This window comes from Myxine glutinosa, chromosome 1 (assembly GCF_964187855.1).
Source record: "Myxine glutinosa chromosome 1, kmMyxGlut1.1, whole genome shotgun sequence".
Taxonomy (NCBI): domain Eukaryota; kingdom Metazoa; phylum Chordata; class Myxini; order Myxiniformes; family Myxinidae; genus Myxine; species Myxine glutinosa.
In genome coordinates, this window is record NC_136261.1 from 126,602,690 (window position 1) to 126,623,120 (window position 20,431).

Below are 20,431 nucleotides of genomic sequence, written 5' to 3' on the forward strand. Positions count from 1 at the left end.
TCTTGTGCATATGGTGACACTCCCTCTCTCTCACAAGGGCAAGACTACTAAGGCTAGTTTTAAGGTCACTGATGTTGATCAGGAGAATGTAATATCAGGTGCTATGTCTGAAGCCCTAGGCCTCATCATCAAGCTTGACAAGTTGTCTCTGGTTCAGCCGATGGTCCTCAGCAAGCAGTGGTCTCTGAGTTTCCAGAAGTTCGAAAGACAACTGGAACTCTTCCTGGAATTTATCAGATCAAGCTTGTAGAAGGGTCACAGGGAGTAGTTCACCCTCCTCACAGACAACCTGCAGCATTGAAGGCGAAGATAGTTGGCAAGCTGAAGATCACATCACAAAGGTACAATGCTCGACCGAGTAGGGTGAGTTCCATGGTAGTAGCTCTTCGGAACCGCAAATTCCACATCTTATAGACCCCAAGGATATAAACAAGTGCATAAGGCGTGAGCACTACCCGATGAGAACTGTTCAGGAAGTCTTAGCTCAAATATCTGGAGCTAAGGTTTTTCATTGCTTGATTCCCACAGCGGATTTATGCAAATCTATCTTTTTGAGTCATCCTCATTCTTGACCTGGTTCAATACACCTGTGGGGAGATACCGCTGCTTGAAGTGAGTACTTCCCTATGATTTGCTAAAATTTAGAACAGATGCTAAAAGGGATTGCATGGGCAACAGCAGTGATGGATGACATCCTTGTCACCGGTTGAAACATCAGACACCATGACTTTGTCTTTAAGCGAGTTATGCAATGGGCCACAAGTAAAAACTTTTAGTTATACTTTAGGAAGTGCGATATCCAGAAATCTCCAGTCCTTTACATAGGCCACCTGTTCACAGATCCACTTAAGACGGAAGCAGTTGAGAAAATACCATGTCAAACAGACAAACAAAGCGTCAAGCATTTCCTTGGGTTTGTACAGTATTTAGGGAAGTTTATCCCCAACCTAAGTGACATGAGCAAACCTCTCCATGATCTCTGCAAAACTGATGTGGAGTTCACCTGGCAGTTAGTATAGGAGCGATTTTTTTTTTTTTTTAAACTGAAGCACGCATGTATTTCTGCCCCGGTTCTCCAGTACTATGATGTAAGTTAGGCTGTCAAAATACAAGCTGATGCCAGCCAGAATGCCCTGGGAGTCTATTTGCTTCTGAAAGGAAACCCCATAGCATTCACATCATGCAGCCTAACCAATGTGTGCCATGGTTGAGAAGTGGTGCTGTGCCATGGTTGAGAAGAAAATGCTCTCAATCGTCCATGCAACAAAGGCTTTTCACCACTACATATTTTGCGAATATTAGCAGTAGTATGCAATGACCAAAAGCCTCTCGAGGAAATCTTCAAGAAACCTCCCCTATCTTCTCCCATGCGTTTACGGCGCATGTTGCCCAAGCTTCAGCGGTAAGATTTGGAGGCTAAGTATTGCAGTGGTTCCAAGCTAGTTCTTCCAGGCACATTTTATCATACACCTCTACCAGACATCAGTTCAGAAGCTGGCAAGGACCTTGAGGCTGTAAACATGTTCAAGCTCGCGAGTGGGAAATACCTTAAAATTCAAGAAGCTACAATGAGAGAATTGAGCCTTCTCGGGAATGCAACTAGGAGGGAACGGGCTGACTCACAAAAGGAAGTCCCAGGACCGGTCCTTCCTTACCTTGATTCCAAAATGCAGTTGGCAGTCTCAGACAGTATTGTCTACAATGGCATGTGGCTATACACCTGATCTTCTAGTTATCGAAGTTGGGAGTGAAATTTTCGATTTTGAAGCCAAGCAGTATTTGCTCACAGTTGAGTATTACTCCAAATTTGTGGAGGCAGCCTCAAGGATGTTACGGCTCACTCTTTGATTGAAGCTCTCAAGCAGCAGTTTTGTCAACATGGTATTCCAGAGAAGCTGTGAAGTGATTCTGGAAGTCAATACATGTCAGAAGAATTTTCTCAGTTTTGCAAAGAATATGGCATCACTCACAAAATCGTGTCCGCCAAAATTCCAGAGTGCCAATGGCGAGGCAGAAAGAGCAATCCAGACAGTTAAAAAGCTCTGCAAGAAGTCAACAGATAAGCACTTTGCCCTGCTAGACTATCGTACCACTCCACTTGAAGGAATAAACTTGTCCCCACCTCAGCTCCTCATGGGGGAGACGCCCCAGAAACACACTGCCCTGCAACCATGCCCTTCTCAAGCCTGCTCAGTATGACCATCACATCATGAAATCTCGCTTAGATGCACAGAAGGAGAAACAAAAGCACTATCACGACAAGCCATCTATGTCGGGTCTGCCACCACTTCAGCCAGGAGACAGTGTTCAGATATTACCAAATCCAGATGCCAGGCATTGGATCCAGGTGTGATCGAGGCACATGACAACAGTCCCCGTTCATCACAACAGACCGCAAACAATGTTACATTTCGTCCTGGCACATTTTGACCTCGTCAGCCCCACCTTGGTCAACTGTGATGCCAGAAGGATCTATCTCGGTAGTATACCCCCATCAGCCAACGTTGACCCAGTGGAAAGTAAGCCACCCTCTTGTTCCTTATGCTTCCCCAGATGAGAATGATGTCCCTGCTACTCTTCCTCAACTTAAAAAAATATATAACACTTTTATAACGCGAGCCAATGATTACTCCGCCAGCCAAAAAGCCACGCCCTTCGGTGAGCTCACCTCAGCCCTGGTTGGTTGGTGAGGGCTTACTGGCCACGCCCTGATGGTGAGTTGACGTGGCCACACCTTGTTCTTGGCGTCCCGCCCCCTTCTTCCTCGAGCCTGACCGCATGGTCAATAGCGGTGGCTAAGCGAATGCCAAGGCAGCGAACGCTGCTGGCAAGGCGCGTAATGGCGGCGCTTGGAGAGGGAGGTCGCACAATGGACGGAATGGATTGGGGACCTACTCTTATTTAATTGATGCAACGCAGATTCAACTATTGGAAACACGGCCTTAACTAAAACACATACTAATGAAATAACTGGAATTTCTAAGGTGGCCTACGTGTTGCTGTGGCCTAACTAGGGGTGCAACCTTTAACCTTTAATGTCATATTTACAAGTGATTATTTATTTACAAAAGTGTGGGTTCTAAAACCGCAACACTGCACCCTCCCTTTTTCCAGGCTTGTCCCGAGCCGAAACACAAGGGCTATCTTTTAACTTAATGTGACACTTAGGTGTGGTTACCCTCTACTTTTAACCTCACCCTGAGTGCGACAGTTTTAACTCTAGATATGTCCCGCCTGCTGCGTTGCATCCTATCTAACCGACTCACGCCCACAATTAACCGAATTACGGAATTGTTCTCAAACTAAACATTTAGCCGGTGGGGAGCATTATTTATAAAAACACTAATTATTTACAAACTGTCAACCAGGACCTGTCTTTTGTGGGAAGAAAAAGATGGTTTGAAAAGAGGAAAAATGCCATTGCCATGCACTGCACCGATACACCATACCATATGTACCCAATATGCACCAATAATAAAGAAATGCACCACAAGCACCAAAATGCACAAAAAGCACCAAAATGCACAAAAACAACATTTTAAAATAATCAATGATGTATTCTTGCTTCTCTGCTGGGCCGATTTATCTTGCCTTGATCTTCTTGCTTGATGTTACTGTTTATTACTAAAAGGGCACACACCGCGTCCGCTTTTTATTATTTGTAGGGCCAGCAGGGCCAACTCAGGTGGTCCACTGCTGGGCATAGGTGCCATTTAAACCAGTGGTCCGCAAGGCAGATACCGCTGGCAACAATGGGCGGTCCCAGCAGAGATGCCAGGCCACAGAACGTGTGGTCCATAAGTGGTGCTAGGCGACAGAACGTGTGGTCCATATGTGGTTCCAGGCCACAGAACGTGTGGTCCATATGGTGCATCAGTGCAGGCAGGAGGCAGCAAAGGTGCGGGCGCACAACTGCGGTCACCTGCACACTCCCCTTGGGCACAAAAGAACAATGGTCCATGAGTGGGGAAGGAGGACAAGCAGATCAGCGGGGCAAGGGCACAAAGGTACACATAAAAACAAGGCAATGCAAGGTGAGGGGCGCAGGAGAGCGAGCCGAGAAAGCTCGTCCCCTAGCGTTCGTCACCCCCCCCCCCCCCCCATGTCACCTACTCTACCCTTGCCCCTACCCGTATATACACCATCTACACATTACAAATTCGTCTCTATGCCTCGTCCTTCCCATATCTCCCCTAAACCAAATTTGTTCCCAATCCCTCCCAAGAAGGAAGAGATGGAATTACAAACACAATGTCTCCCCCACGTCCTGATGCGTCTTCCATTCCAAACACTTGACAAAACATGGTGTGGAGTCTTATCACCTTAGGTGAGTGAATGTGGATGGTGCGAAGAGACTTTCATCCTAGCTATTCTTCTAAATGACATTAACTCTCTTTAAACTACCCGGGGCCTTGCCCTGCCAATCCATTGGCCACTTTCCTCTATGCGGTTCTAAAAACAAATTCCCATTGACCATACTGCGGCGCTCTCCAATTTGGGGTCTCACTCCCCCGATTTTTCTACCTGTGCCCTTGCACAATTTCAGGGCGGGGTCGTGTGGCTCACCAGCAGGTCCGCTCACCTGCACACCTCCGCCACTGCAGTTGCCACCCGAGCTTACCTAGCTCCTCACCCTAACCTGGGGAAGGCCCTCTGGCTCCCTTACCCCACTAATGCCCCCTCTGGCATCAGGCTACCCGGGTCCTCTCTCGGGATCCACGGGCCCCACTGAACTCTATCTGAACTCTACTTGTCTCCCAGAGCCTACCTGCGGCCTCACCTGGCCGACAGACTACCAGTGGCTGAGTGCTCAACCAACCACACTCACTAACAGGCCACACGCCCAGCCATTCCATACACTTATGCACCAAACAAAACACTTCCGTACTACTACACGCACCACAGATGTCAATATCCAACCACAATTTACCTACTCCCTCTACCTAACTTTAATCTACCCTCCCGGTTACTCGTGAAGGGGTCCATCCTTCCCCCATCCACTCCTTCTCACCATACACTCCACTCCACGTATTCCACACTCCCACTCCACACCATTCATCCCATACCGCCAAGCTCTACTTGCACACCATGCAAGCCAATGCACTCATCGTCATTAACACACACACACACACACACACACACATCCCTCTCGAGCATTGCCTCATTTCAACAAGCTCACCAGCAAGACTCTCATACCAATTCCTCATTTCATGCGAAACCTCATGCTCACACACACCGCATCATCTGGCTATCTATTTCCCCTAATACTAGTGCTCCCCGTCATCCCTTATACTAAGCACTCCCTCATCATTATAATCCACCTGCTCTACTCTACGTCCCCACTACAGGTACACTGTCACTACTTAATTCTCGGTCACCTATAGTCATTTCTAGATCCCTATACATTATCCTAACCCTCCCGGGCTAGTTTGTACTGCCACCCCATAAACCTAAAGCTCCTTTGCCCAAAGAGTACGATGTGAGGGATGGTAGATCTGCCATTCCTCTACACCGTATACCATTTACCATCACTATAGCTATCCGTCCACTACTCTGAGCCTCTCGTGCGGGAATGCATTTTTCACAGCTCGGCTTCGAAAAGCCGGCTATGCGTGCGGATGGTCTGCCTCCTGTTGGTTGGGTCCGTCCGGCATGTCGATTCAGGGGAGGAGGTTTTGTCAGACCGAGATTCCAGGGTCCAACTCGGCGCAACGCTTTGCGCTCCCAAATGCGATGGCCCAGCCTCCCCCAGCCGGAGCGCCGCCACCGCAAGGGGGCGCCGCTCCGAACCCTCCTACCTCCCCTCAAACCGGGCCGGTCGCCTTGCCTGGCAAAACGCGGCACCGACCGTGCAGGGCGGGGCCCGGCCCGAATCGTGCACGGCGCTCCTTGCAGGAGCGACGTGGCAACGATCCCCGCCGGCCCCCGCAGCACACAAAATGCACCACGCCCGAGTGCTCGCGTCGGCTGCACGTCGGCCTAATCGCTGCCCCGGTCAGCATCGATGCTCTACTCGCATGCCCACACCACGCGTTACGATTCTTACTCGCACATCCAGGCGTCTCCATACACTCCATGCATTCCTCTCGCGCACATTCTTGCGCATCCATTCTACCATTCGCACACTCTGTTACACACTTCGTAACACACCTTTCTTCCCCGCACTCCTCGCGTGCACTCACCCCCGTTACGTACTCCGTAACCCTCGTGGGTGTGCACTCTTGCACATACCCACTCAGCGCACACCTACCCATGGGTGTGCAATCCCCTGTCGCACACCCAATCGCGCGCTCTGGTGTGCACTCCCGCACACGCGCCACGACCAACTCAGGTGTGCATCCTCGCACACGCTCCTCATCCATCTCACTCTCCGTGTCACTCTCACCCTCACTATCACACTCCGATGTACATTCGCTTTCACTTTCAGACTCTGTCGTGCATTCATTCTCACTCTCTGTAATGCACTCGCGCTCCGGCGCCATTCGCACACGTGTGCCATTGCCATTCACACAGCGCACCACGGACCTCCTACGAGCGCCCGGGTTACGCCGGGATCCCAAGCGCGCGAAAAACCCTCTCGCGCCAAATCTTTTCGCGCCATATACCGCCCGGCTTACCTTCGGGATCCTCTTCTCCACACGCACCTGCAAATCTTTATAAGGATTAGCAAGTACGGCATCATGATGTATATACAGACTTTGAGCATAATCCATCTCTTCCTTCAATTAAATTTCTATCTCTGCCGTCTCTTGAAACCCAATTTCCACTATAATTAATTCCTTTTCTTTTCCCTCGACGACCGCTGGCACTAATGAAATAAAATCTTCTAATTCTGCAGTCGTCGGCTTTTCTATCCCCCGAGTCGCGATTTCTATCACGGTCCACCCGGCTGTGCCTTGCTCAACTTCGCTTTTCCCGCGTTGCTCACACCGCGCTATCTCGTCGCATACCATTGTGCCTCTCCCGCTCAACTTGCGGTCTCTGTCCCTCCCCATCTGTTTTACCTCATATGTGGCTTTGTCCCTCGCTAACCCCTCATTTACCTCCTGGGCTTGGCCATTTATGTCCTCCAATTGGCCCCCTAATTTATCTTCTAATCCCCCCAATATATTTTCTAATCCCCCCAATTTATTTTCTAATCCCCAAAATTTGCTGTCTAATCCCCCAATTTGATCACCCAATTCATTCCTCATTCCCCCAATTTGCTCCTGCGTTTTGTCCACCCCCAATTGTATGGCTGCCTGTATCTGCGCCATGAAGGCTTGCATGTCTACCCCCCCCCACCCCCCCATTTGTGCAGCGGGCGCGGCCCTCGTCGCCATGTGCGAAGCGCCGCCATTTTGTGCGCCTGCAACCCCCACTGCCGCACCCTCATTGCTTTCCTCCTCCATCTCTCCCACTTCTTCCCTGGGGTCCTGGGTTAATTCTACTTCTTCCTCTACCTCCTCATTTACCCCCACCAGCATCCGATCGCCTTGATTATCCATGGCACGATTCAAAATTTAGATGTTGTAATAAAATTTTGGCCACTCGAAATTTTGACCAAATCTTTTTTTTTCAGATAAGAAAATTTGGTTTGGGCTTCAAATCCCACTCCCAGACACCAATTGTTATGGCCAATGTGCACAATTGGTGTCCAAAATTTGGTCTAAAAATTTAGTCCCAGGTTCCAAATCCCAACTCCTGACTACCAATTGTTACGGATCTCGGGGGTCGGCGCTCCCCTTATCAAGGGGGGATTAATCCCCTTGTCCTTTAAGCTGGCCGTCCCAAGTCCTGGAGATATGACGTCACTTCCGGTCAGCGCTGTATAGGGTGGTAGGCCAAATTGTTCCTATTACGTATTTACCAGTGCCTTCCGGGAAGCGAGGAAATGAGCCCCGCCCGAGCCGCGGCGTTAGTGGACACGCCGAGCGAAGCGAGCCGCGACTCAGGCCGTGAACAATGACTAACCCGATTCTGAGCGGTTCCTAATCGTGCCACAGGTACTCAATTGAGAAAGGACAAATGCGATCGGATTAGGGAAAACCAAGAAAGAACAAGGTAGTTTATTTACAAACCAAAAAGAAGAGGAAAGGAAAGAATGTACAAGAAGAAGAAGAAGAAGCAGTACACAGGGCAGTCTTAACTACAGTCTTATTCTACGACCCCAGACAAACATACACTCACACGGGGATTGTAGCTGGTAGGGTGGAAGGTCCAGGTAGATGGTCCAGGCTCCAGTCGACTCCGGTCCAGCGGGCGAAAACCCGGCAGGCAGCTTCGCGCGTAGTTGGAACGCGACCGGACCTTACATATGGCGGGGGGGGGGGGGGGGGGGGAGGCTCGTGTCCTTCAGCGTACGTAACGAATGGATGGTCATGCTAAACGCACCCTCTCCAAGTCCTTTCGGTGCGTTTGCAATGAGCGCCGCCGTATAGTCCTTTCGCCACTGCCGTGTGCACGCGAGTCCTGTTACAAGAGCGCCGCTGAACAAGTCCTTTACAATGCGCGCTCTCCCACCAGTCCTCCGAAAGAAGTCCGTTACGCGCGAGTCCTCCAGTAAAAGTCCGTCCTCTCAAGTCCGTAATAGGGCTTTGCGCTCGCGTTTTTATAACACGAGCCAATGATTACTCCGCCAGCCAAAAAGCCACGCCCTTCGGCGAGCTCACCTCAGCCCTGGTTGGTTGGTGAGGGCTTACCGGCCACGCCCTGATGGTGAGTTGACGTGGCCACACCTTGTTCTTGGCGTCCCGCCCCCTTCTTCCTCAAGCCTGACCGCATGGTCAATGGCGGCGCCTGAGCGAACGCCAAGGCTGCTGGCAAGGCGCGTAATGGCGGCGCTTGGAGAGGGAGGTCGCACAATGGATGGAATGGATTGGGGACCTACTCTTATTTAATTGATGCAACGCAGATTCAACTATTGGAAACACGGCCTTAACTAAAACGCATAATAATGAAATAACTGGAATTTCTGAGGTGGCCTACGTGTTGCCGTGGCCTAACTAGGGGTGCAACCTTTAACCTTTAATGTCATATTTACAAGTGATTATTTATTTACAAAAGTGTGGGTTCTAAAACCGCAACAATATATATATATATATATATATATATATATATATATATATATATATATATATATATATATATATACAGTGGTACCTCGGCTTACGAGTGCCCCAACGTACGAGTTTTTCGGGATACGAGCCGTCGCTCGGGCGGTTTGTTGCTTTGGGATACGAGCCGAGATCCGATGTACGAGCTCAAAAAATTTATTTTTTTGAATTTTCCGGTTGTGGCTTCCGGTTCCGGTCACGCGGTTATCTTGCCGTGAAAGCATCTCTGCTTGGATATAAAACACGCAATCGTCGAAATACATGAGCGAGGAATCTCCTTGCTCCAGCCGGTGACGTCATCGGCGGGGATCCCCGCCTCCAGAGTGGCTGGTCACGTGACCGCCAAAGCGTGTCGCGCGTGCGGGTATAATGAGCTACACCTGTGGATCACGTGACCACGGAAGCACGCCTCGCTTGAGAGGCATGGCTTTCGGTTTGCGTTTTGCTTTATAAGGCGCGATAAATGGGCTTTTGAGTGTTAGCGGTTCATGGCGTTGACGGTTCATGGCGGTTCATGGCGTTGACGGTCAAAAACCCATTACATCAATTTTACCAGGCACTGTACAGTAAGTACAGTGGACACCAAATGCACGGTGGAAGGCTAGAAGTAGAAGATCGTCCAAGACAAGTGAGAATAAGCCATACTTTGGAGGAGATGACGTCATTCGCTGGTCCGATAACCAAAGATGTGGTATAAAAAACCAGGTGAGCTAACAATGCAGCAATGAAGGAATTCGGCCAAGGCACCGGCACACAACGACCTACCTACATCGAAAGACTCAATGCCAATGGTGACAGAAGCCAAGACGGCCGGCTTAAACACCGCCGAAAGACCACGGTGTACCAACTTACGATGCAGAACATCTTGCACTTAATATGATGACAACAGGTGCCATCCTCTGACGTACCATTACAGGTACAGGTACAGTACACGTGAGCACAGAGCAAAAGTTCACTGAAACCGAGATTAAGAAAAAAGAAAAAACACCTCGTGGTCCGTGCTCGATATCCGAGTTTCAATCTTTTCAAACACATGATGCTCTCGGTCACGGTATCTCCTGCGAGCTGCTTCTCCTTCAACCACACAAACAACAACTTCTCCATATCTTCATGGATAGAGGTCCGGAGCTTTGAAATAATCGTAACGCCCTTGGCTGGCGTTATAGCCTTTATGGACTCCTTCTGCTTCAAAATCGTACATATCGTAGAAGGAGTACGATCGTACTGCCTCGCCAAGTCGACAACACGCACACCTCACCTGGCATGCTCTTCTCCTCTGCTTAATAAAACCAGTTTATTTCTTTACATTCTCTTGTATTATGTACAGTATATACGAGGTCGTGCTTGTTTATACATTATTTGTTATTTATAAAGTACATTTTTGTTATTTAAAAGCACCTAACAAAAAAAATTGGTGTTTTTTTTTTGAGGCTGGAACGGATTAATAGCATTTCAATGCATTTGAATGGGAAAATTTGCTTTGACTTACGAGCGATTTGGCTTACGAGCTCCGTCACGGAACGGATTAAACTCGTAAGCCGAGGTACCACTGTATATATATATATATACAGTGAAACCTTGACTTACGAGTGCACCAACTTACGAGTTTTCCGAGATACGAGCCGTCGCTCGGGCGGTTTATTGCTTTGAGATGCGAGCCGAGATCTGAGTTACGAGCTTACGCCACCCGCCACCAGGTGGGTTCCGGTCACGTGGTTATCTTGCCGTGCAAGCATCTCTGCCGTATATCGCTGCTGCTTTGTTTTCGCATTTTGGTTATTTTGGAAAATTTCTTAGTTTTAACCATGGGTCCTAAGAAATTGAGTGCCAAGGGCAGTACTGAGAAGAAGAAGAGGATGATGTGCTTGGATATAAAACACACAATCGTCGAAAAACATGAGCGAGGTGTGCGTGTTGTCGACTTGGTGAGGCGGATGTGAAGGCAGCTGAAGATTTTATTATAACTTTTGCCGAACTGATAGAAGCCGAACGATACATCCCCCAGCAAATCTTCAACTGTGACGAGACAGGGCTCTTCTGGAAAAAGATGCCGAGGAGGACGTATATAACGGCAGAGGAGAAGAGCATGCCAGGCGACAACTTGTTCAGAGTGCCGGCGATAGCTCGCCTTCTCTTTGTGGAAGACACGGTGAGATCCTTAACATCCAACAACTAATGGGACGCAAACGGGGCGCCCAGTTTAGCGGTACACACATTGATGAATCACCCTGCCTGTGATTCACCTATGACAGGTTATAGCTGGGTCGGGATTCAAACCCAGGCTGGACAGTTTAGAGTCAAGTGTGCGTACCTCCAGTCCAGGCCATCCTGCCAACTTGTATGCTGCATACAGGTGAAATATAAAGCGCGAGATATTTTTATATATACTGTATATTTAAAAAAAAATTGGTGTGGTTTTTGGCGGGCTGGAACGGATTAATAGCATTTCAATGCATTTTAATGGGGAAATTTAATTTGAGAAACGAGCAAATTGAGTTACGAGCTCGGTCACAGAACGAATTAAACTCGTAAGTCAAGGTTTCACTGTATATATATATATATATATATATATATATATATATATATATATATCTATATATATATATATATATATATAAATATATATATATATATATATATAATTATATATATATCACTATCTGTGACAGTGCAATATTTGGCACTGCAGATCCTCTGGGTGTATGAACCTAGGGCCAGCAGATTTTATGCTGTTAATGTGTTATTAATTCGTGACAACTTTTGGAGAGCGTTAACTTTTTTAATTTCCTGTGACCATTGCCAATGCCAGAAGGTCTCGTGAGAAACTTGTTGCCCGCAAGCCACCGGTTGGGGACCACTGACATACGCCATAAGAAACATCAGCAACACCATGCCATCGAGGGTATCGTAAGCATGATGGCTATTAAATGTTTTGATGAAGAGAATTAGAGTTTACGGGAAACGATTTGCACTATGTGAATCCGAATTTTATAACGTGTGAAAAACAATGATTTTTGTCAATTATTTTTTTCGCAACACAGTCAATCCAAGAAAAGTGTAATTGATGGCATTGGTCTAAAAGGCATTTTGAGCTCGTGGGCTCTTGCTGTTGGATGTGAAGCTGTTAAAACGGTGCTTTTCATAGACTAATGGACTTTGTGAAAAATGTAGTGAAAGTGATGCGGTTGGGGAAGGGGTTGGTATGGAAGTGGGGGATGGGAAGGGGTGTTTTTAGGGAGAGTGGTTCAGTCGGCAGAGAAATGCCAGGCCCATAGGAAAACTGTGTTACAGCTCTATCTCACACTATCGCTTTCTTTTTTTTTCTCTCCTCTCCACCCACTTCATTATTTTCTCTTTTGCAATTCTGCCTCCTGTCCTCCAGACTATTTTTATCCAATGACATTGAAAAAACACAATGATTTAATCCTATAAAAAAAATTCTCCCACCCATTAGCTGTAAACTCGGTGTTGTCATGTTTCCCACCCATATGTGCGAGGAATAGAGATTTCGAGATGGCTTTCTCAGTGTCACATTGTGCAGAATGTTACAAGGGGACACTGTGAGCCGTGGGGAAGGCGATTTTCAGCTTGCTTCCTGTGATGTGGCTCATGAACATGTACATTAGGTGACGCTTTCCCCTGCATAGTGCTGGTTTTATGTGAGACATTACATTGTTAATTTCATGCCATGTTTGTAAAAACAACTTTGTCTTCAAGGTTGCTTACTTAGAATTGTCCACCAAGGCAGGACTCCCCACTCTTTGTCTTTAACACTGCCCACTCCTTTTAAAGGACTATCATGAGAAATGTCTGGAATATTCCTATGTTCAATCAACCAATGAAGCTGACCTTTGCCTGCACTCCCTCTTCCCTTTTTCCTTGTTCTTCCCAGAGCGCTGTTGTTTACTTCATTCCAACAAGCAAAGTTGATACCTCTGTTGAATTGCAAGAAATATGAGTAATGAACTTATCAGCCTCAAGGGAAGTTTTGCTCATAAGCCCCAACACAAACAATGGATATAGCAGGGCCACAGTTTCTGGCATTAGACTTCATCGGGCATCAAACCTATACACATCCGCAACCCTTCATGATGAACCTGAGATATCCTTTTTAACCTCTACACAGGTAAGTTAGCCAGAGTGCCAGCGCACAATGATTAACTCTTTTTCAAGAGATACCATAGTATCTTTCACAGCCACAAATTCATTTGTAGACCGGACAACTGACTTTATGTCCCCACCTGAAAGGGGACTAGTGAGGGCAGTTTTTGTCACATTAGATACCGCAGGCAAATAAATCCATGAGCACAAGCACACTACCAGCTCAGCTGCCTTCCATCACCCATGGATGGATGTCTTCCATCCTAGTATGAACCAGGATTGACTCCGCTTACAGTCAAAGATGTAACTGCATTTGGTGCATTCAAGTCTATAAGTCATAGGCAGTGAGGGTCTATGTCTAAGAGGACATTGTTATTTGGTTGAATTACATTGTAAGGTGTTATAATTTACACAACAAAAGTTGAAGAACACAAAGCATGAATTCTGGAATGTATCTCAAGCCCCACTGGCAAGTTTTCTCTCGTGGTTATTTTGCGAGAACAATCGGTCCATGCACGCTCCTGTAACCGCGAGTTATCATCCGAGAGCCCTTCTGCTGAGCTCTGGAAGCCAGTAGCCAGAGCCAGGGACACGACAGACCCTTCTGTCCCAGCTACTTTTGGGGTGACCGAGTGAGCCTGAAATAGCTCTTGGGGGTTGATGACAGACTGTGAAACAAACACAATGTAAACCTTGGGTACGTGTCCATTGGCTGCATCAAACGAGTGGTTTTATTTATTTATTTATTACTTCTTTAGTACTTTATTGCTTAGTAAAGATCTGTCTACATATTACATAGCAATGGAAAAGCGGTTAAATTGATAAAATGCAGCAAGGGGAGAGAATCAGAGTGAAAAGTGAGGTTGGGAAAGTTGGAGAGGATTGGGAAGAAAATGAAGAAGTTATTGTGAGATAAGATTAAGGGATGAGGAGGGAAAGGTCACGAGATAGTGTGATGTATGATATATAATGACGTCAAAATTCCATCTTGTTGCATACATAACATAGAGATGATGCTTAATGACAATAGGCCGTTTTACGCTCGAGTGCTTATAATATGAGAAAAAGTTTGAAAATTTATGAAAAAATAAATCAGAAGATAAGGAATGATCAGAGTTTTTTTTTAAAGAAGAGAAAAGGGATCTATGAAGAACATGAAATTGGGTGGGGTGATAAAATGGGGTTGTCTTTACAAAATGAACACACCAACAACAAGTGCAGCTGCCATGCCAACAATTGGCTCAGGTCCTCCGTTTTTTTGTGTACATAATGGATTTTCCTTTTCGTGGTCCCATCTGAGCCAATAGCTCATGATCCAGAGAACCAAAGTTAAAATCCTGTATACGATATTGTTTGCCCATTGTCTACTAATAACCTTGGAGTCAATGTTAAAAGTACAAGATGTCTACTAATTTATTTGTCAAGCAAGGAAGCAGCACGTACCCTTTTTATAATCCTTTGTGTGACTCGGCAGGGGTTTACACCACCGACTTCCCAACGCTCACAGAGGACGTTCTAACCACTACGCTACCGAGTCTGGTCCATGAGTCTAAGATCAACATAAATAATCATTTTGAATAGGGTTATTGTTGATTGGCTATTAAATACTTGAGCAATTCAGGATTCATCCTTATAATTCTGCAAGACCATGGATCGGAAAATTTGAACTTTCCAACTCGGATCTTTGCAAATGGTAGGATGTCCCTCCTGGTCCTAGTAATCAGCTCATCCCTATATGGTTGCACCTCAATGTCTATTCCCTCGCTTGCACCCTGAAATGTTCTCGTTTTGAAACAGTTTGAAATGCAGCCTTCTCGGCCTAAATCCACCATTCTCCAAAAAAACCCCCCATGCCTTGAACGAGCCCAGCAAAACGTCCCTGGCGAGAAGCCATCCCAGCTCATCCCTTCTAGCAGAATATTTTGTTGGAACATGAATGTTATCGTTCCTAGACCGCTGTCATCATGTTCCAAATTCCCTATGATATTTGGAAAGACAAGTGGGAAGTAGCAAAGCCCTTGTCTTGGTGCTCTTTTGAGATTAAAGAGTTGCAAATAGGAGAGGTTGCTATGCAGAGGATGTAGATAAAGAGGATGAGAGGGATGGCTGGCGCTCTCTGATGAAAAGGAAGAGGAACGGTGAGAGCAGTAAGTGGGCAGGTGTAATGCGACTTAAGTGAAAAGGTATGGCAGAGCATGTCCACGTTGCTGGAGGAATATATGCTCAGACAGGTCTTTGACATGGATGCACCTGACTGGAATAGAAAGTGCAGACCAAAATCCAAGTGGAACTTGGAAGGAAGTAATGGAGAGGGACATGAAAGAAGTAGGGGTGTTGAGAGGATGCTCGGGATAGAGTGGTGAGTAATGTGGTCACGTGGAAAGTGACAACCCGAGTTGCTGACACTACAATAATGTTGGCATTAAAGTAGTAGTAGTATAAGTAGTTGTCAAGATCATGTTTCTTTTTAACTTAATATATTGGCGTTTTGTACTTACTGTGTTCTGTATTAAGGTTTTCGTTTTAGCAATGCCATATAATAGTTTAACTAGTCTAGAGGGATGGGTGACAGTAATTTAATATAACATACTCATTTCATAGTTTTTTTTTTTGCTAGCCTGTAGATTTAATTGTGCATTGATTGAATGATTGAGTTTATACAGCAACTTCAACGTAAATCAATGTTACATTGTTAAATATAAATAAACTTGCATATAAAAGAACATGAGTTCCTCTCTACTGTTCCTTTTGCGTCTCGTTACGTCCTGATCCATTCATTGTACCAGCTCTTCCATGTGTCTCGACTATGTATACAAAAAGGGGGTCTAAAGGCGTTAAACAGTTTAAAGGTCAAAATGGTATACAAGTCTATACAAAAGTTTAAAGGTCAAAAGGGTATACAAGTCTATAAGGTGTATAGGGGTTTAAAGGGTCAAAATAGGTCCAAAGGTCTATGCTCTATGGGGTCTAAGTGGTCTAAAGGTCTAAAGGGTAGGTTCCAAAAGTAGTAAGGGTATAAAGGGTATGTTCCAAAAGTAGTAAGGGTCCAAAGGGGTTTAAATGATGTAAATGTCTAAATGTGTCTAAAGGGTCATAAAATATCTAAAATGGGTCTTCAAATGATTAATATTTTCAAGGGTCTAAAAGTCTAAATGGTATTAAGGGGTCTGAAGGTCTATGGGGTCAAAGGGGTATGAAGGTCTAAATGTTATGGCCCAATAGTAGTTGGGGCTTAAAGGGTCTAAACAAAAGGATCTAAGAGGTCTGAAGGGTGTAGTGTATAAAGGAGTTTAAAGTGTCGAAAGTTTAAAAGGGTCTACAGGTGCAAGGGGCTGGTCGATAGGGTCTATAGGTGTTTAAAGAGTCATAATGGCTAAAAAGGTCTAAGGGGTCTAAGTGATCTAAAGGTCTAAAAGGATGAGTTCCAAAAGTAGTGTGGGTCGAAGGGGTTTAAAACGGCCTTAAGGTATCTAAAGGATATAAATGTCTAAAGGGTCTGAAAAGGGTCTTGAACGGTTGAAAGGGTTTAAAGGTCTAAAGCCGTGGTTCTTAATCTGGGTTCGACCGAACCCCAGGGGTTCAGTGAGCCATTCTCAGGGGTTCGGCGGAGGTCCTCCGAAATGCATTGTAATTTTTTAAATTTTTTTTTAAAGTTTTGTATCAATTTTGAATCTATGTGTAATTACGCTTATTATTAATATTATTATTATTTTGCTATGTATGTTACGAACGAATGGAAATGTTATTTGTAATTGTATTCCCATCCCATTCATGGTTTCTCTGGTCTGTGTTTATGATAAGTTGTTTCACACTGACTGTAGTAAGTTGAATCAATGAGCAACATGCTAATTATTCTGTTGATGGTGCTTACTTGCTTACTTACTTACTGGATTTTGGACTTTGGAGGTGTTCGGAAATTCCAGTGAATAGCCTCGATTAGCTTGCCGTGTGCCGTGCGTCATTGGACGCGCCTTACTTTGGAGTTACTGATTAATTGAAAAGTAAGTTGGAAATGATTGTGGATATGCAGGGTGGGTTCAGAGTTATATTAAAGTCAAAAGTGGATGGTGATTATAAAATATGATTGAATTACTCAGAAAATTATGTGGAGGTGATATAACTCCTTTGGTCGCAATTCAAAACTAACAATTTGCAGTTTTCTATGTAATATTATAATGGGATTTGAGGTGACATAGAGTTGAGTAGATATAATAAATCCCATCATCGTAACTATAAGTTATGTTTTCTTCGTTAAAATTTATCAGTTTTCAGAGGGGTACTGATTATATTTAAGCATGTTCCTTTTTTAATTTTTGTCATATAATTATTTGCCCAAACTCAATTAAGATCAGTTTGTTACTTTTTTTTTTTTTTGCAGTGTGTTGAGCAAAAAAAGGAAGTGGTCGGAGGATTACGTGCGGTACGGGTTCACGAACGGGACGGAAGTCAGCATCCTCAATGCATGCTTTGCAATGTCAAGTTGAGCAACTCCAGCCTAGCACCAGCAAAACTACGGGAACACTTCAAAAAATTGCATGGCGAGGGGCAGTACAAAGACGCAACGCTGGATGAATTCAAATTGAAAAGAGTCCGATTCGACGCAAGTGCTACCTTGCCCACTCTCGGCTTCGTTCCAATTGACAAACCGATCCTCACTGCGTCGTATGAAGTTGCGTACCTGATCGCAAAGCAGGGCAAACCGCACACCGTTGGCGAGACACTCATCAAACCGGCCGCATTGAAGATGGCCAACATCATGCTGGGAAAAGCTGCTGAAAACAAGTTGTCTCTCGTTCCACTCTCAAATGACACCATCAGATGCAGAATCGACGACATGAGCGACGACATCCTCGCCCAGGTAGTTGCAGTTTTAGTCGCGAGCCCGACAAAATTCAGCCTTCAACTCGATGAGACCACCGATGTTTCGAATTTGAGCCAGCTCATCTTATTTGTTCGTTATGTCAAAGGAGACGAGATCAAGGAAGACTTTCTGTTCTGCAAGCCTCTCACAGTCTCACAACAACGACGAGGGCAGCTGACGTGAAGAAGCTTGTGGACGACTTCTTCAGAAGCAACGGCCTCTCATGGAACATGGTGTCTGCAGTTTGCTCGGACAGAGCTCCAGCCATGCTGGGATGCAACTCCGGTTTTGGAGCGCTGGTGAAGGCCGATGCACCACACATCATCGTCACGCACTGCGTCCTGCACAGACACGTGCTGGCATCAAAAACCCTGCCTCCAAAACTGGCCAATGTTCTGAAAATCGTCGTTGAAATTGTGAATTACGTGCGAAGCCGTGCTCTGAATCATCGCATCTTCAAAGAGCTGTGCAATGAAATCGGCTCTGAATTCGAAGTCCTTCTCTGACACTAACGTTCGATGGTTATCACGAGGGAAGGTGGTGAGCCGTGTTTTTGCCTTGCGTGTATAATTAGCCCTGTTTTTGTGAGAACACCAGCATTGCCATGCAACGCACTTCCAAGAGTCAGAGTTCATCCTCGCCTTGGCGTACTTGGCTGACATCTTTGACGCACTCAATCATCTCAATTGCCAGATGCAGGGCGGTGGAGTGAATGTCATCGAATCTGAAGAAAAGCTGAGCGCTTTCCGAAAGAAGTTACCGTTGTGGAGGCGGCGAACAGAGAACGACAACTTCGTGAACTTTTCGCTACTGGACGAGTGCGTGAGCGGGATCGAAGATGAGTCTGAAGTTGGAGGCACTGCTGTACCGGGGGAGCTGAAGCAAGCGATTGCCATGCATTTGGATGAGCTGGGAAAGTCATTCGACGGCTACTTCCCCAACCAAGAGCAATACCCAGCATGGGTGCGGCAGCCGTTTACTTTTGACGTTGCAACGGCAGATGTCAACGACCAATACCTCGACGACCCTATCGAACTTCAGCAGAGCCAGACTCAACAACAACTCTTCGGCACAACAACACTCTCAACGTTTTGGTGCCGCCAAATGGAAGGGTATGCTCACATCGCTAAAATTGCCCTTGAGATCCTCACGCCGTTCGTTACAACGTATCTCTGCGAGTATGCGTTTTCGAAACTGGTGGACATTCAAACAAAGAAAAGGAACAGGCTTGCATGCGAAAATGATTTGAGGGTGGCCCTTGCCAAAACAAAACCACGCATTTCCCAGATCGCCTCCTGAAAAGAAGAACAGAAAACGCATTAAGATGCAATTCTTCTTAATTTTTTGGTCAAATTTGAGGGGTTCCGCGAGTGTTCAGTGGGTTTCGTTAGGGTTCGGCGCCTTAAAAAAGGTTAAGAACAACTGGTCTAAAGGGTAAAGGGATCTAAGCAGTCCAATAGGTCTCAAGGGTCTAAACTCTAAAGTGTTGAAAGGGTCTAATAGTCAAAATGGTCTATGGGGTCAAAAGGCCCAAATGGTATATCCCAATAGTAGTTGGGTCTAAAGGGTCAACAGGGTGTTAAGGTTCTTAAGGGGTTCTAAAGGGTGTAAAAATGTCAAAAGGGCCTTCAAAGGACTTCAAGGGTAAAGGGACTAAAAGGGATTAAAAAGGACTGGAAGGCTTGCCCATTCTCTAACAGCCTTCCCCTCCTCCTCCACCCCCTTCCCAATTCTCTGTCATCCTCTCCCCCTATCTTTCCTGTTCTTCAAAGCAAGAGGGTAATAATGACATCAAGAGGTTAAAATCTATAAAAGAGGTTAAATAGGTTGTGATTAAGATCAAATTAATTTAGGAGGTTAAATTAAGAGGTTTAAATTTTTTAAAAACATCACTAATCTCGTGAGATGACAGAATCTCGCAATATGTGATGGACATACAGACATAGATTATATTTTGAGTTGATTAGCAAATTATCTTACCACCTGAATGGAAATTAAAATAAATGGCTCTATTATATTTTGCCACTGGACCCACTGCTTGACTGACAGAAGGACATTGTGGTGGCTTTAACAACTCTTCTCGACTTCAGTACAGCTGTGATGAAAATGAGTGAAGGGGAAAGTTAACAAAGATTACACAATAATGATCTGCAAAGAAATAATGGGGCACGGACAAACAACTCCAGGTTGACAACCATGGGAAGAAGGAAATTTTTCCTTAATATCCCTTCTGAGTGGGGAGAGAAAAACTCACGTCATAAAGATGACAGCCCTGGGGCCTAGGAAGGTGCATCATCCCCCTTCAAGCTTAGTGGCGGTGTAAGTCTGAAATCAGGAGGGATGGGGGCAGGGGTAGGGGTACACGGTATAAAGC

The 20,431-nt window shown here is 45.8% G+C and overlaps 1 long non-coding RNA gene across 1 annotated transcript in view; it reads left to right on the forward strand.

The window, feature by feature from the left end:
* Positions 1 to 20,073, forward strand: part of LOC137428240 (uncharacterized) — a 41,209-nt gene extending 21,136 nt beyond the window's left edge. The window contains exons 2-4 of the long non-coding RNA XR_013623276.1: positions 12,988 to 13,221; positions 17,103 to 17,197; positions 17,575 to 20,073. This is a non-coding gene — a long non-coding RNA (uncharacterized LOC137428240). The remainder of the gene's footprint in view (positions 1 to 12,987; positions 13,222 to 17,102; positions 17,198 to 17,574) is intronic.
* The last annotated feature ends 358 nt before the right edge of the window (positions 20,074 to 20,431 follow it).